This window comes from Apodemus sylvaticus, chromosome 16, assembly GCF_947179515.1.
Source record: "Apodemus sylvaticus chromosome 16, mApoSyl1.1, whole genome shotgun sequence".
In the NCBI taxonomy this organism is placed as follows: domain Eukaryota; kingdom Metazoa; phylum Chordata; class Mammalia; order Rodentia; family Muridae; genus Apodemus; species Apodemus sylvaticus.
Window position 1 is genome coordinate 70,968,235 of NC_067487.1, and position 17,696 is coordinate 70,985,930.

A 17,696-nucleotide genomic window follows, 5' to 3' on the forward strand; every position below is an offset into this window, starting at 1 on the left:
AAGACGAAACCTCATAGGTATGAGTGCTTCCCAAAAGAAACTTGAAAGAGCTAACAGTTTAACAGCCCAAATGAAGGCTCTAGCACAAAAAGAAGTAAATACACCCAAGATGAGTAGATAGCAGGAAATAATCAAACTCAGGACTGAAATCAACCAAGTAGAAACAAAAAGAACTATACAAAGAATCAACCAAACAAGGATCTGGTTCTTTAAAAAAAAAGAACCAACAAGATAGATAACCTTAGCCAAACTAACCAGAGGGCACAGAGGCAGTATCCAAATCAGCAAAATCAGAAATGAAAAGGGAGACATAAGAACAAATACTGAGGAAATCCAAAAAAATCATCAGATCCTACTACAAAAGCCTATACTCAGCAAAAGTAGAAAATCTAGATGAAATGGAAAATTTTCTAGACAGATACCAAAGTTAAATCAAGATCAGATAAATGATCTAAACAATCCCATTACCCCTAAAGAAATAGAAGTAGTCATTAATAGTCTCCCAACCAAAAATAAGCTCAGGACCAGATGAGTTAAATGCAGAGTTTTACCAGATTTCCATAGAAGTCTTAACACCATTACTCTTCAAACTCATCCATAAAATAGAGACAGAGGGATCACTACCCAACTCGTCTTATGAAGCCACAAATACTCTGATATCTAAACGACACAAAGACCCAATAAAGAAAGAGAACTTTAGACCAATTTCCTTTATGAATGTCGATGCAAAAATACTCAATTAAATTCTTGCCAACCAAATCCAAGAACACATCAAAGCAATCATCTACTATGATGAAGTAAGCTTCATCCCAGCAATGCAGGGACGGCTCAATATATGGAAATTCATCAATGTAATCTACTATATAAAAAAACTCAAAGAAAAAAAACACACAATGATTTCAGTAAATACTGAGAAAGCATTTGACAAAATCCAACACCTCTTCATGTTAAAGGTCTTGGAAAGATCAGGAATTCAAGGCCCATATCTAAACATAGTAAAAGCAATATACAGTAAACCAGTAGCCAACATCAAACTAAATGGAGAGAATCTTGAAGTAATCTCACTGAAACCAGGGACTAAACAAGGCTGTCCACTCTGCCTACTTGTTCAATATAGTACTCAAAGTCCTATCCAGAGCAATAAGACAACAAAAAGAGGTCAGAGGGATTCAAATTGGAAAGGAAGAAGTCACAGTATCACTATTTGCAGATGATACTTAAGTGACTCCAAAAAATTCACCAGAGAACTCCTAAACCTGAAAAACAACTTCAGCAAAGTGGCTGGATACAAAATCAACTCAAACAAATCAGTAGCCTTCCTATACTCAAAGGATGAAGAGACTGAGACTGAGAAAGAAATTAGGAAAATGACACTCTTCACAAGGTCACAAATAATATAAAATACCTTAGTACAACTCTAACCAAGCAAGTAAAAGATCTGTATGACAAGAACTTTAAGTATCTTAAGAAAGAAACTGATGATCTCCGAAGATGGGAAGATCTTCTATGTTCATGCATTGGCAGGGTTATTATAATAAAAATGCCCATCTTGCCTAAAGCAATCTACAGATTCAATGCAATCGCCCTCAAAATTCCAACACAATTCTTCATAGAGTTAGAAAGAGCAATTCTCAAATTCATCTGGAATAACAAAAAAAAAACAAAACAAAACAAAAAAAACAAAAAACAAAAACAAAAACAAAAAAAAAAAAACAAAAACAAAAAAAACCTCCAGGATAGCAAAAACTATTCTCAACAGTATAAGAACTTCTGGGGGGAATCACTATCCCTATTCTCAAGCTCTACTACAGAGCAATAGTGATTTTAAAAAACTGCATGGTATTGGTACAGAGACAGGCAGGAAGATCAATGGAATAGGATTGAAGACCCAGAAATGAACCCATACACCTATGGTCACTTGATCTTTGACAACAAAGCTAAAACCATCCAATGGGGAAAAAAGGCAGCATTTTTATACAAATCGTTCTGGGTCAACTGGGAGTCAACATGTAGAAGAATATAAACTGATCCATTCTTATGTCCCTGTACAAAGCTCAAGTCCAGGTGGGTAAAGGACCTCCACATAAAACCAGATACACTGAATCTAATAGAAGAGAAAGTGGGAAAGAACTTGGAGCATATGGGCACAGGGGAAATTTTCCTAAATAGAACACCAATAGCTTATTCTCTAAGATCAACATTAGACAAATGGGACCTCATTAAATTGCAAAGGACACTGTCAATAGAACAAATGGCAGCCAATAGATTGGGAAAAGATCTTTACGAATCCTACATCCGACAGAGGGCTAATATCCAATATACACAAAGAACTCAAGAAGATAGACTTCAGAGAACCAAATAACCTATTAAAAATGGGGTACAGAGCTAAACAAAGAATTCTCAACTGAGGAATATGGGGTGTCTGAGAAACACTTAAAGAAATGTTCAACATCCTTAATCATCAGGGAAATGCAAATCAAAACAACATTGAGATTTCACCTCTCACCAGTCAGAATGGCTAGGATCAAAAACTCAGGGGACAGCAAATTCTGGAGAGGATGTAGAGAAAGAGGAACATTCCTCCATTGCTGGTGGGATTGAAAACTGGTACAACCACTCTGGAAATCAGTTGGGCAGTTCCTCAGAAAATTGGACATAGTACTACCTGAGGACCCAGCTATACCACTGCTGGGCATATACCCAACATGTAATAAGGACACTTGCTCCACTATGTTCATAGCAGTACTATTTATAATACAGAGAAGCTGGAAAGAACCCAGATGTCCCTCAACAGAGGAATGGATACAAAAAATGTGGTACATTTACACAATGGAGTACTACTCAGCTATTAAAAACAATGAATTCATGAAATTCTTAGGCAAATGGATGGAGCTAGAAAATATCATCCTGAGTGAGGTAACCTAATGTCAAAAGAACACACATGGCATGCACTCACTGATAAGTGGATATTAGCCCAATGCTTGGAACACCCAAGATATAACTCACAGACCACATGAACCTCAAGAAGTAGCAATCCAATATGTGGATTCTTTGATCTTTATTGTAAAGTAGATCAAAATACCCATGACTCACATCCAACCAATAGAATGAACATAGGCTCCCCAATAGAGCAGCTAGAGAAAGGACCCAAGGAGCTGAAGAGGTTTGCAACCCTTCAAGAGGAACAATAATATGTACCAAACAGTATCCCCAGAGCTTCCAGGGGCTAAACCACCAACCAAAAAGAGTACACTTGGAGGGACCCATGACTCCAGCTACATATATAGCAGAAGATGACCATTTCTGACATCAATGAGAGGAGAGACCATGGATACTGTGAAGGCTTGATTCTCCAGAATAGTGGAATGCAACTCTGGAAATTGGGTGGGGGAAGGAAGATTTTTAGAGGTGTAAGGAGGAAAGGGGATACAATTTGAAATGTAAATAAAACTAATATCTAGTTTTAAAAAATTGAAAAAAAAGAAAGGCCCAGAACTCTATTTGGCTAGACTATAAGATGGCACAGCACCCTGGATGCCAGGCTTGGAGATCCTGTTGCCTTTGTGATGTTGGACAATATACCAGAAAATGGCCTCAACAGGGAGACAGTTTGCAGAACTTAAGTGATAGGAATGCTGAGCAAGACAAGGAGCTTCCCCTGCCCTCCTCTGCTTCTCTTCATCAGCCTTCCCTGCTGGAGCTCATTGGAGCAGACACAGGAAATCTCTTATATCTTCTCATTCCATAGATTTTGCCTCGTAGCTCATCCTTCTTACTCTGTTCTATTTTTCTTGATTGTCTTTCTCTTGCTTCCAGTTTAATATTTCTTATAAACTTTTCATCTGGTTTCCACTTGAAAACACATGTTCTTATGACTTCTTGTTATAGTTGTTATCATAATTCTTTGCAAGCTGGTTTCACATCTTAAAACAAGATAATACCTTGGATGCCTTTAAGGAAATGAAATAATATAAACTTCTGTTATACTAAATTGCAATACTTGAAGCCAAGCCAAAAGTTATTATCTTTCATAAAGTTATGAGTTAATTATTAGCAAATAGTTAAAAAATTTTATCCAAAAAAAAGAGAGCACACACAAAAACATTTAAGTGAACAGAATACAAGTTTTTAGCCATTAGCTGGGAAATTTTATGGGTAATTAATTCTGAAGGAAAAATTCTCTTGCCATGGTTGTAATTAATATGACTGAAATATTAGATTTCTCCTCCCATTTTCTCAGGTTTCCAGAGTGTAAGATCTAGTCCTGTTGGTCTGAGTGTATAACAGCTTTTGAAAGAGGATATTGTTGCACATGCTCACATGTTTATTGACCCTGTTTTGTCAACAGTTCACCACAGCCATTAACTACGGTCTGATGGCTTTGTCTTATGGGCCATTTTCACTCAAGAGGTCTTTAAAGGAGTTGTCCCACCAGGCAAGAGTGAAAAGGAAAGACTTTCTTCTAGGGGATGGAAAAAGAGTTTTCCTAGCAATGTTATGACCCTCACCCAGTCATGATAACAGATCTAAGTCTCCTAATTTCCAAAAATGAGTTTACAGACAAAGGTTTGTTTTCTCTGTTGGTTATAACAATATAGTTTATCATTGTTTCTGGAGAACTTTAGTAATGTGTTATCCAGACTAAAATCATAGCTTTCTCACTGCTAAATCTCAGTTGAAAGCTCATGATTTATCTGACAACACTCTGGGACATTTTAGCTTTAAAAATAATTTAAAATTTATTAATCAAGTAATACACACACACACACACATACACACACACACTGAAATGTGGTTACACACACCCCATTTACTACCTCCAATTCCCTTCAGAACACCCTCATTTATTCCCCCTTCTAGCATCATGTTCTTTTTTAATAACTCTCTAAGCTCAGTTAGTGCTACTCATATGTGTTCAGTCACCTGCTGAAGTACATGTAACTTATTAGTGGGCACACATACTCAAAGAATGACTCTCTAGAAAGAAAGAGAAAGTCAACAGAACCTTGGTAAGGGTTAGCAGTGCCTTTAGAGTTCCAACCACATCTGTGACAAAATGTTGGTTGGCTTGATCTTGGTACAGATCTTGTAGAGATAACTACAGCTGCATGAGTTCATGGGTGTGGGAGCCATGGGATGTTCAGAAGTTTGCATTTCACAGCACTTATCATTGATTCAGTGTTCCCTGAGTCTAACAGATAGATTAATGAAGATATACCATTTACGACTGAGAACTCATAGTCAGTTATTGTTTGTCCTGATTGTTTCCATGACAAGAAAAAGTTCTCTGACCAAAGTTGAGAGCAGCCAAAATGTAGAATTTTATGTACATTAATTTATTTGTATATATTTTATCATGTGTATAGGTGACCTAAGCAATAAATTACTAATTTTTATTGGTTTTCAAAATGCTGACAAAAATATGATTTTTTGTCATTTGATTTTTCCTAATGTATATTGTGTTTCTAGAATTCACCTACATTAAATAGAGTAAGTTGTTTATAAAAGTTCTTAAAATTGTCAAAGTAATATGAAACATACTATTCCATTGAGTTCAAATAAAAGCAATTGGAAATGAGTAGTCTAATATTCATTATTTATTTTGTTCTAATAATATCATAGTCTGCTAGAAGCTATTATTCAATCCATATTTCAGTAGAATTTCTGCATGTATCCAGGCTCTCATGTCAATATGACACCTACATTTTGCCTCAAACAATGGTACTATGAAATTTATATATTAGGGAGTTTTATGAATTTGAATAATAACTATGAATTTCCTACTGTGAGGCATGTGTGTTTCCATTACACTGAAAGGTAAAATAAAATGAGTCAAAGTACTTTCCTCGGGATTTCTTGGAAATTCATCTTATTTCCATATGTTGGCCATATAAATAAAGCTTTCTTTTCATTCCAAATGTGACTCTTATGTCTCTTTCACCATATCACAGGATATGCTAGAGAACAGGCTATGCAAATTCCCAGAAAAATGTAAAAATGTATGTGAGGGAAATTCTGTCTCTTATTCCTTTCCAAATATACATTTTTAGACATTCTTTCAGTGTACTTGGCCAGCATGCAAGGCAATAAAGGAAACCCAGTGTTCTTGTACTTTTTGGTTATTTATTGCTATGTGATGCACCATTATCTGTCCTTGCAAGATGACAGCAGCTAGCAGAGAAATTAGAAGTCTGCTTCCCATATAAAATCTCCAAATCAATAGCAGTGAACCATATGTCTGTGATAAGATGTAAGAACCAAGCATCATTTGTGGGGAACACTGAAGAGAATACTGAAACCGTTGGTTATTTCTTCAGTGTCATTGATCCCACTGATAGCTCTGTGACTAGAATAATAACTTTAACACAAGGTCAAATAGTTGCTTCATAGATTTTTCACTAAGGTTATGCCTTATGGATAGATTTATCAATGATAAAGGAAACAAGTAGGATAATTCAAAGTGCCCTAAACTGATTGTCAGAAAACACACAAGGGTACCTTTTTCACATGAACGTTTAAGTTTATTCTTAGAGATGAATTGATTCACTGGTATATTTGTATAGCTACTAAGAATTAATTTTTCATCAAATAAATACAAGCAAGTCCTATGCCAGGGTACCTGTTTTCTGCAGAAATACTTGTCTTGTGGTAAACTGTGAAATGGGAGCATCAAAATGAGAGCATTTAACAGCCTTTAAGCACCCAGATGATCTGCTGCATTGTGGGGTTGCATGATCTCAGTAATTGCAGAGCAAGAGCTGTCCATCTCCCTTTTATCCTTGGCTTATAATATCAGAGCTGGTGATTTAAGCAGAGAGACTGGGGTTCATGTCTCATTTCTAACACAGAAAATCTGAAACTTGAGAATTACTTTACCTCTTCAAGCCTCACCTTGCGAAATCATAATAACCTGGCTCCTTTTCCCTTCACCCTGCTTTGCATTTTGGGTGGCCAAACAATTGGTTGACCTTGATTTATTTTTTATTAGGCAGGATTTCCATATATAAAGTCCAGGATCATCACCATCTCAGCACTTCTGCCTTCCAGATGCCAGGATTACAGGCATGTGTAGCTATGCCTGACTGTTTTTGTTCTTTAACTGAAGACACAGTCGTTGTGAATATTTTATGAATATTAAGTATAGTTATTAGGTACCAGAAAATGATAGCCCCAAAGTGAAGGCTGCAGATATATCCTCACAAGTCATATTTCTCTGAGGTTCCTCGGTTTGACATCACTAACTTTTGCATGAATCAAGCAGAAAACTCCTTTTCTTCAAAGTAGTTGATACAAACCATTCAGACATAAAACTGAAAATAATTCTTTCTCTTTCTCTTGAAGGTTGTGTAATAGGTATAAGGAAATTATCTTGGTTGTGGATACCATACCCTATCCAACCCTGTGCCCCACAGAAGCCAAGAAGTCTCAGGAAGGACAGGCCTTACAAAATATATGTTACCTTTTTTCTCCTGGAATAAAAAAATAGAGCCAAAATCAACCTGAGAAATAAAGCATTTATTTGGGGTGTGGTTCCAAGAAGCTAGAGTCCATATGGCGGAAGGTATGGCATGTGGGTAGCTGGCCAATTAGGTCTTAATGTATACTCAGGAAGCAGAGCATCTGAACAAGAGAGTAGGCAGAGAGTTTCAACCCTCAAAGCCCACTCTCTCAGATGTGGTTCCAGATCCATCAACAACAAGCCACTTCCCAAAGGTTTCATAACCTTCCAAACTGCACCACCAACTAGGGAGCAAGTGGTCTGATACACAGTCCTGTAGGCATCATGTCACATCCAACCTATGAACAGTGGTTCTTCCATTAATCTATGGATATTCCAGCATGCCTTGTTTTCTAGACTCACATTTCTACATGGTGGCCCACATCTTGATAAACCTGCGTGTAAAATGGACTACTTACTGGAACCAGACTTTCCTCGAAAGTGCTCCCATGCCATATAAAGCAATAACCAAATAGAAAATTTAGGGTTTTCTCCCCCCAACCTGTGTTTCCTTCTTAGGAGTGTCCACCATCCCAGTCCTTTTTGATACAGTTGAACAAAGCAAGTTGGTCACACAGTAGGTACAGGGTACTGAATCTAGATGGAAGAGGTCACCCTCTTTTCTGCCCCATACAGAAGTTCTCTGAGAATGCCTGACTTATAGAAGAAGCAAATATAGAAGGATACTTACACTGGGAAACACCATCGCCTGACAGCCTCCAGGAAGTCTATTATACACGCCATTTCCCTGCAGGCAGAGTGTAGATGGCTGTGTTCCCAGGTGTCACTGTGCTTATGGATTCCATGTGGCTTCCATATGGACAGAGGGACAGGAGTCCATGCTCTGCCCTACGCATGGAGCAGCCAGTTCCCACCGGATATGATTTCTTTGCCCAGAATTCTCCTTGATTCCCAGGGCAGGCCCTGTGGAGCACCCCTATTCACAGCCCACTTTCATTTTGTTTCCATATAGTTACTGTTACATTACTGTTCTTTTCTAGGGCTTTGTATTTTCTTTCACACAAAATCTTTTTTAAGTTTAAGTAGGGCAAGGAGACTATGCTCAAGAGGCAGCCTCTCTTCTCCAAAGAAATATCTAGTTCGTGTTTCTACACCTTAAGATTAAATATGGTTGCTTTGTGAAACAAATATGTTAGAACAAAGATAGAGCAAACAGGATATGCAACTACTCAGGAGAAAAAAAGGCGGGATAAATACTGCATGCGATATGTACTCTCACCTATTTCCTCTGTGTTAACCCATGTAGGAAAACAAACAAAACCTGTACATTCCCCAAAAAGTATAATTAAATGACAATTACCACATTCCATCACAATTCACTCTTGTCTCAGAAACACTATGCTATTTTAAAGATAAATATCATTTTGAAAGTATAATCAAACAGCTTACATGTACTGATGATATGAAAATGAACTTATGAGTTCTGTTCTAAGAAGTGATTTACTCTAGGGGGCTCTCCTCATGATGACCCCATCCCTCAATGACTGCTATATATCACAGAGAAGGAAATGGAGAAGGAAGAAAGCTTGTTTACTTCCTAAACATATCTTGAACAAGTGTAGAGTGGAGAAAGGAAAAAGGAAGTAAAAAGTCCTGTATTGGGTGAAAAGAGCCATCTCTTGTAAGAAATGGCCTTCCGGAAGGCCAGCTGTTGACTCAAGTCTCTTCTCATGCCCCACACGCCTCCTCTCTGGATGTGTTCATGCAGATCATCAGTTCCTGGTACATTCTTAATTGCCAGTGCCCATGTCTGTGTGTTCATGCTGAACCTTCACCTTTACCTGTTAGTTTGTCTTTTGTTTTCCCCCAAATATAATTCCACTGACTTCTGTCAGTCTTAAAGTCTGCACCATCAGCTACATTGATCAAAGCAACATGGAATTTTCTTTTTAAATATTTTAATAAATTAAAATAATAAATATTTTAATAAATTTCTACTGAAATTATTTTATAGTTTTCTACCACACTTTTAAATTTGCTTAATCTTTAAGAAATAAGTGAAACTTTTCCCTCACTCTAAAACACATAGAAATATTCCTCAAAAGCGTCAAATGTATTTATTATAGTTATGCTTCAATGTTAAAGTCTGTTTTAGAGAGGAAATAGATTTTGTCAAATTATCAGATACAGTTGAACAAAACAAGTTGGTCACAGTAGGTACAGGGTACTGAATCTAGAACATGACAAGTCCAAACTTTTCAGACCAAGTAAACAACTCATTGATGCTGTAAATTTAATTCTTAAGGACTGGGTTTCACGGTCTATAAAACGTAAAATTTCTTTAAATTAGGATTTCTAAAAGCATATTTGAAAAATGCTAATCTTTAGAATTCCTTTAGTGTCTTTCCTCTCCCTCCTTTCTTCCCTCGCCTTTCCTTACCCCTCCCCCTCTCTCCTTCACAATCTGGTATGCCATTCATTATGTAGCATCTACATTAAAACAACAACAACAACAACAAACAAACAAAGTCCCTCACTGGCCTAGAACTCACCAGCAGGTTGATCAAGCTGGTAAGTGAGGCCTGGGCATCTGCAGCTCTCCAGCTCTGGGATTATGGCACATGTTTTTGCACGTGGGTTCTGAGGATGATATTCGGGTCCTTATGTGTGTACACCATGCACTTTACCAACTGAGCTATCACCCCAGGCCTGTTTGTAGCTTTTATATGGAAGAAAACCTGCTTTTCTGGCTGATATTTGTAAGAAAGTTTATGTCAGACAAAACGACAGAGGTTTGCTTAGTTAAGGACTTCTCGAAAGTTCTTAATCAGTCTCAAGTGTGTACATTCCTAAGCCTATCTAATCACTGTGCCGTTTATCTGCTCTGGATGAGGGTTCAGTATCTGTATATTTAATGTAAATACCTGGGAAATGCTTACCAAGTTCTTTGCCAAAAAACTACCACAAAGTGGTTCTGATCCTTTTCACAGCCCTTTAGTTTTATTTGACCACTTAAATGTGTGTGCATACATACATACAAGCACACACACACACACATACACACACACACACACACACACACACACACACACACACACACACGTTTAGGCAAAATGAATCCATTCATGATTATTCTAAGTGATTTGCCACAAAGATACTGAATAATTAGGACATTTGTGTGTTTCTTGCTTCATGAGCAGACCCAGACATGCATGCTATGTTAATCAGGAAATTACATTTCAGCCTTACATTAACACCATCTGAGTGTGTGAAGACTAAAATGCACACTAAAACACGCAAAGATAAGAGATGGAGGCAGGTGCAAAGGCAGAAGCAACCCACTCTCTACAGGAAAAATGAATTAAGTGTCTGGGGAGACTGTTCCAAACTTCCATTAATGATCTTCTCTTTCCTTTTCAACAAATATAAAACCTGTTACAGCATAAAAATAGACCACGTTCTTGTTCTTGATTCTATCCTAGAAGGTCATATACTTATTCTTGGGGTATCAGATGGGAATGTGGAGTCCAGTGTGCTGAATGAGCTAGGAGAATCAGTAGAGAATTTTTTAACGCTACTTTCAGCAGCTAACTTTCTCCAGCTGTGTCTCTAGGGAAAGGACTACCCTACCTTCTCCAACATTCCTTTGGTATACATCATGTGATTTATATGCTGTTGACAATTGGCTGAACCCCTGGTATCCACACCAATGCACAATTCCTAGAAAATTCAGCCTGTGACGTTTTTGAAGCTGTTTTCTGTTTTTCTACAGGGAACAAATCCAGCTATATTAATTGGAATTGGCCCCCTTTACTATTGTGCAATATCAATGTTCTGAACAGCACAGATATAGGAAACTTAAAGACAGTCCCAAGGGATGGGTGTCTGCTTCTGGAACAGCCTAGCCCCATGCTGTATGTGATAAACCCAAGAAGCCTCCTCCTCTCTCTCCTAGGAATATTTAGTAGCAACAATAGCTGTTTCACTTAAGTTACCAGAAACAGTAGTCTCATAAACAATTTCCAACCTCCATTTCAGGTAGGCTAATAAAAATAGAAATCTTACAAATTGAGATAATAACACAAGATTCTTGAAAAGAAGTTGAACAAATGCATTAAAGAAATTATAGATTTCTAAGAGTTGTAAAAATGGAGTTGTAGCATACCCAGTTAGGAGGAAAATAGAAATGTGTGGCTCTTTAGAGTGGCCTCAGTAGCCAGGTAGTACTGGTTTAACTGTCTTCTCTATGATAAATATACAACTGTTTACATTTAATTAAAGCCTTAGTAGAAAAATGGACATACAAGAAAATATCTTTTTCCTGTATACTGCAGTATTTAAACATTGTCCAAATAAGTGATTAATGTCAGCAACAGGAAATGACCCTCTACTGATCCTATGTTTCTACTATACACTGCAAGTGAGTAGAGGCAACCTGTTAAAAAATACAGGTTGACTCTCAAAAAATGCAAACCAAGCATGAATCTGAGCTAAATAACTTTCATCAATTAGAAGCTCATTATCAGTCTCTGAGCTACATTTTGTTTTAAACATTTTCTTCATCTCTGCTTCCATAACTATATATCCTACATATCCATAACTATAAAATTCCTATATAAGGTAATTATTATGCCACTAGCATAGAATCAAACCTCTAGAATTAATGCCATTAGCTTCTAATATAAAGAAGTCAATTATTGACTTAAAGATCAATAGTAAAATCCTCATGAAAGAACATTTTATTGGTCTTTATATTTTTAATTTTTCTCTTTCTTGAAACCAGATATTTACAAATTAACTTAAAATAACATATTCAAACTTCTTCTGCTATAAAATAGCTATATATAATACACATATGTTGTTCTGATTTGTGAAGGAAATGAAAGGAACTAAAACATTGTTTCAACACTTACAGGTAATACATTCAAAGCATGTAAGAAACTTAAATGGCCAGTGAATCAAAAGAACTGTTAAGAATTAATTATTTGATAAGCAATGCCAGCAGATTGTTATCACTCCTATGTTGTCAGAATTAATCCATTGGCTGAAAATATTGAAGGGGTATAGAATAAAATAAGATACTAAACCATCTCTCTTAGTGTTGCAGAATAGTAGGCTGACTGTGCTTTAGGCATAGAGAGAAGTTCTACCTGGTATTCTTCTCAAATCCACTAACCTCCTCTCAAAGGGAAAACAACCAGCTGCTTTCTGTATTCTCTAAACAGAAAAGAAGAGTCTATGCTTCTTACCATCCTGCTATATGACTCTCCTTTATGTTAAAAGATTCTAGCAAAACATGGTGCCCTACAGGTGAGACAGAAGAGAAATGATGCTTTCTAGCCAAGAATACCACTTTCATTTCCTCTAAATTGCTACAGTGTTGCATTAGTAAAGATTATATAGATTTTTAAAATGCAAATATTTATGTGAACAGTATCCTTTATGTTTATCAGGGCAAGAATACTTGATCCTATAGGCATCTCTGATCTAGTAGCAGAGACACATGTGTTACAAATCATCTATTGCTACTTGTAATCTCCTTCAAAAGATGCTGCCTTAAACAGTAAAATTTCTTTTCAATAGAGCTTAAAAGATTTATGGGATTTGAGAGATTGCTCAGTGGTCTACAGAGGACCTGAGTTCAGGTCGTTGCACCTACATCAAGTAGCCCACAAGCACCTGTGACTCCATCTTCAGGCAATCCAACATCCACTCCTGTCCTGCCCAGTCACCTTCACACAAGTGGTATACACACACACACACACACACACACACACACACACACACACACATATATATATATATATATATATATATGGAGAGAGAGAGAGAGAGAGAGAGAGAGAGAGAGAGAGAGAGAGAGAGAGAGAGAGAGAGAGAGAGCTAAAAGCTACATTTTTGGAGAAGAGAGAGATTTATGGCATATAAATCAAGCATTTTCTGAAATTATTTTTCCCTTACATAGTATCTATCCTTCTGTCTGTATTGTGCTGATTTTCCTTCAATAAAATCAGTTCCCTAGCATATCTGTTTTCACACAAGTTGCAAACTTTCTGTATACATCCAAAATGTAAATCAATGCAATTACAAAAAAAGTGGATCAATAATCTTGGATATTCTGTCTAGGGAACCACGTAGGTAGCTTAATTGATTGGCATTTGCTCTAGCTTTAGTCTTACAATAAATGTATCAAATCAAGTCTAAACAACTGTTCACATAGTCATCATGTTTGTGAGAATGTTTAGCAAGCATTTTGCTAAGACTTAAAACTAATAAAACAAAAAATAATAAATGTCAAATGTATTCTGTTTTCACTTAGCACAAATCTATTCTATATACAATATTTTAGAAGTAGAAGAGAATTATATAACAAAACCTAAGATCATAGTTTCTACCAAAAACCCAGATATTGGGGAAGGTATCTAACAGAATCATGTCTAGTTGCTTGCAAGCATCTTCTTTTATTCAAACTTTTACATTTCCTTTGTTTCCATGTTTCTTGTTATTTCATAATCATTTCTTTCTCATGACCTCTTTAATCTTGGTGTCAAAGCACTGGTGAGGAAAGGTACTCGGAGTTTATCAAAGGAATGATTCATTGTCTGTAGCACAGTCTTTAAGCCCTAATCTCAAGATTGATTTTGGGATTAATACTTTCAAAAGATAAGTTTGAATTATGTGTCTCATAGTCCTATTTCTACTTTGTAGGGATTATACCACCTGTAATTATTTTGTAACCCTTTCTATGTTCTTGTTCATGCCTCAAGTCAAGGACTTATTCTGTGTATTTTCTGTGCATCTTTAATAGCAAGCAGAGCATATGAAGTATCACTTATATGTAAGAAAGGTGGTAAATCAGTCAATTATCAAAGAACTCGTAAATGAAGTCTAGTAATGGAACAAAGCAAATGTATTATTTGCAGGAAGATTTCTCCATAAATTTATGGGAGTCCATGAGAGGAGAGAGTGTATAAGAAGAAATGCTTCTCTCTTTATTTGTCTTGTACAAACCATTAATACTAGTTTAATACAAATACTTCCAAAACAGAAGTCTTTAATGAATCCCTGCCTCCCTGGGTATAGCCACTGTAGAGTTAATGCAGGTTCCCACTTCTATTGCCCATAACTGCATCTGAATCCTTACTCAGAGTGAAAGAACATATGGTACATTTTCTTGTCAATGCTTTACCAATTTAGTCTACACAAGTTTGGATCTATATATTGCCAACAAACACATTCTGTAACATTTACGACATCTGGTCCACAGCTTCTAGATCCATAGGATGCCTTGCAATAAGCCACAGTCAATACTGTGTTATGAAACATTTGAGTTGTATTATTATGCCATGAGTTGGGTATATGCAAGTGTTTAGAGTACTGTTCAATCCCATACAGATGAGATATGCAGCACTTGTCATAATTTGTTATATTACCATTGTCTTAGCAAAGTCAGAGACTTATTTTCTATGTGATACATTCTCTTCTTTTAGCATTTAAAAAATAACTATGTCAGCATACAAAGTAATAAGTCGCATTGTGGCATTTTGATGCATATATGTCATTATGCTTCATTTTTATTCACTCTTCCTCTACTGATACTCATCCAAGCTCACTATCTTTTTATTTGGCCACTGAGCAACATATTTTCAGGTAAGAAATTATTTCCTGGCATCAAAATAGGAAACTTCAACAGCTCATGTTCTTTCTTTTGAGCACCATTACAGAAGGAAAGCCAAGCAACAGTCCCTCCACACAAAAAAAATCTTTGATCCTCAAAAGGATGAATGGATATTTCTCAGCAGTTTTCATTTTCTTTTTTTTTTAATTTTTATTGAAAAAAGAAGTAAAAACATTTTATGATTATATTGAAATTTTATGTCAAAAATATTTCTGATAAAATAGAAGAGATATATCGAAAACACGTTAAAATTGACAATTTTCATGGAAAATTAAAGAGTAAAGTGGTAGACATAAAAAAAACATTGCTATATTAATTGAAAAATGAAATAGAAACTTTTTATGATAGAATTGATGGTTTACATGGAAAATATTTCTGACAAAATTGTAGAAAAATGTAGAAAAACATGTTAAAATTGAAGATTATCATGGAAAATTTTATATAGATATAATGATGGTAGGCATAAAAGTACTCCTTTGTTGATTGAAAGTGGAATTATAAACATTTTCTGAAAAACTTGAAAATTTACATGGAAAATATTTCTGATATAATTGAAGAAATATATAGAAAAACATGTTAAAATTGAAGATTATCATGCTGTAATACAGATAAAATGATAGGCATAAAAATAATTCTAAGTTGATTGAAAGTGGAATTATAAACATTTTCTGATGAATTTGAAGATTTACATGGAAAATATTTCATTTTTGATTTTTTTATTTGATATATTTTTATTTACATTTCAAATGATTTCCCCTTTTCTGGCCCCCCACTCCCCGAAAGTCCCATAAGCCCCTTTCCCTCCCCCCTCTTCTCCCACCCACCCCTTCCCACTTCCCTGTTCTGGTTTTTCCCTATAGTCCGACACTGAGTCTGTGTTCCTCACTTTGAACAATAACTCTGATTTCCCCTTGACACAAACTATCTTTTCTGTCTCCTTATTATATCAGTGAGCACAGCACCACCTCAATTCACATTGGATTCATTAGGAGACAACTATAAATTAAACACTATAATGTGAAGCACATCAGAAAGGCCTCCCTACCCCAGGAGTCCACTTAAAGGTGTGGATCTGTGTGTTAGATAAATTGAGTAATAACCCAGTGGCCTTGTATACTTTCAATTATCAAGCAAAGCTCATCTAAGCAAATGGCCATACAAAAATGTGTGTGTGTGTATGTGTGTGTGTGTGTGTGTGTGTGTATACAGGTATATCACACACACATTTATATATATATACATGTGTATATATATAGAGATAGATATGTATATATATACATATATGTACATATGCATATATGTACATACATACATTTTAATAGATATATACACACTTATATATCTATTAAAATAAATGCTGTTAAAATCATGAATTTCTTAGGCCAATGGATGGAGCTGGAAAATATCATACAAAGTGAGGTAACCCAGTCTCAAAAGATGAATCATGGTATGCACTCACTAATAAGTGGATATTAACCTAGAAAACTGGAATACCCAAAACATAATTCATACATCAAATGAGGTACAAGAAGAACGGAGGAGTGGCCCCTTGTTCTGGAAAGACTCAGTGTAGCAGTATAGGGCAAAACCAGAACAGGAAAGTGGGAAGTGTTGGGTTGGAAAACAGGGGAAGGGAAGGGGACTGATGGGACTTTCGGGGAGTGGGGGTCCAGAAAAGGGGAAATCATTTGAAATGTAAATAAATATATCAATAAAAAAATGTTAAGAACAAAAAAAAAACAAACCAACAACACTTAGTGCAAACGCCACAGAAAGGACCTTGTAAGTAAATTCCTGCTTCATTATTTTGTTCTCTGCTGCTCAAGGACATCCAGCACTCTCATTAGCATTTCCTGTTCATGCATATATTTAGGAATCTATGCCAAGAGTCCCTGATAGTTATGACTTATTAAATGATAGAACAGACATTTGTATAAGGTACTATTTTTAAGTGTGTAATTTACTATTATGAGAAATTATACTGAAGAATAACTAGCTCACCAGACTTTGAAGGATTAAAGTCCATATCAAGACTTATTGTTGTCGTATCAGGATTCTCACCTTCCTTCAACTATGAGAATCAGGGGAGAAAAATGATGAATGCTGCCCCGGGTACCAGACAACAGAGGAGTCCATCGCTGTTGACAAAAGGTGCACACTGAATTGTTGTATCACTGATAGCTGGGCTGGAAATTGGCATCTCTAATGAACCTTTGAGCAAGATCCAGCAGCCTTTTAAAGCTATGTAAAATTTAGATTTGGAGTTTCCATACAGTAGACATTTGATTCTGCCAGTGACCTTTTATGAACTCTAGCCATGTGTAGTCTTTTGGTGAAAAGGTACAAAATAAAGACTCTTATTTCCCTACTAACATGGTAATTACACTTAAGTTGATGTAATTCTGATGTTCGTGGGAGACCTTTGTAATTTACTCTTCCATACGCTCTCTCTGTGAAGCTCTTTTTCCCCTTGAGAGAGTTTAGAAGAAAAAAAACTAACATGCTTGCAAATTGGATAAGTGTTGCATTACAGTCGTTTGCAACCCATTGATAAACCTT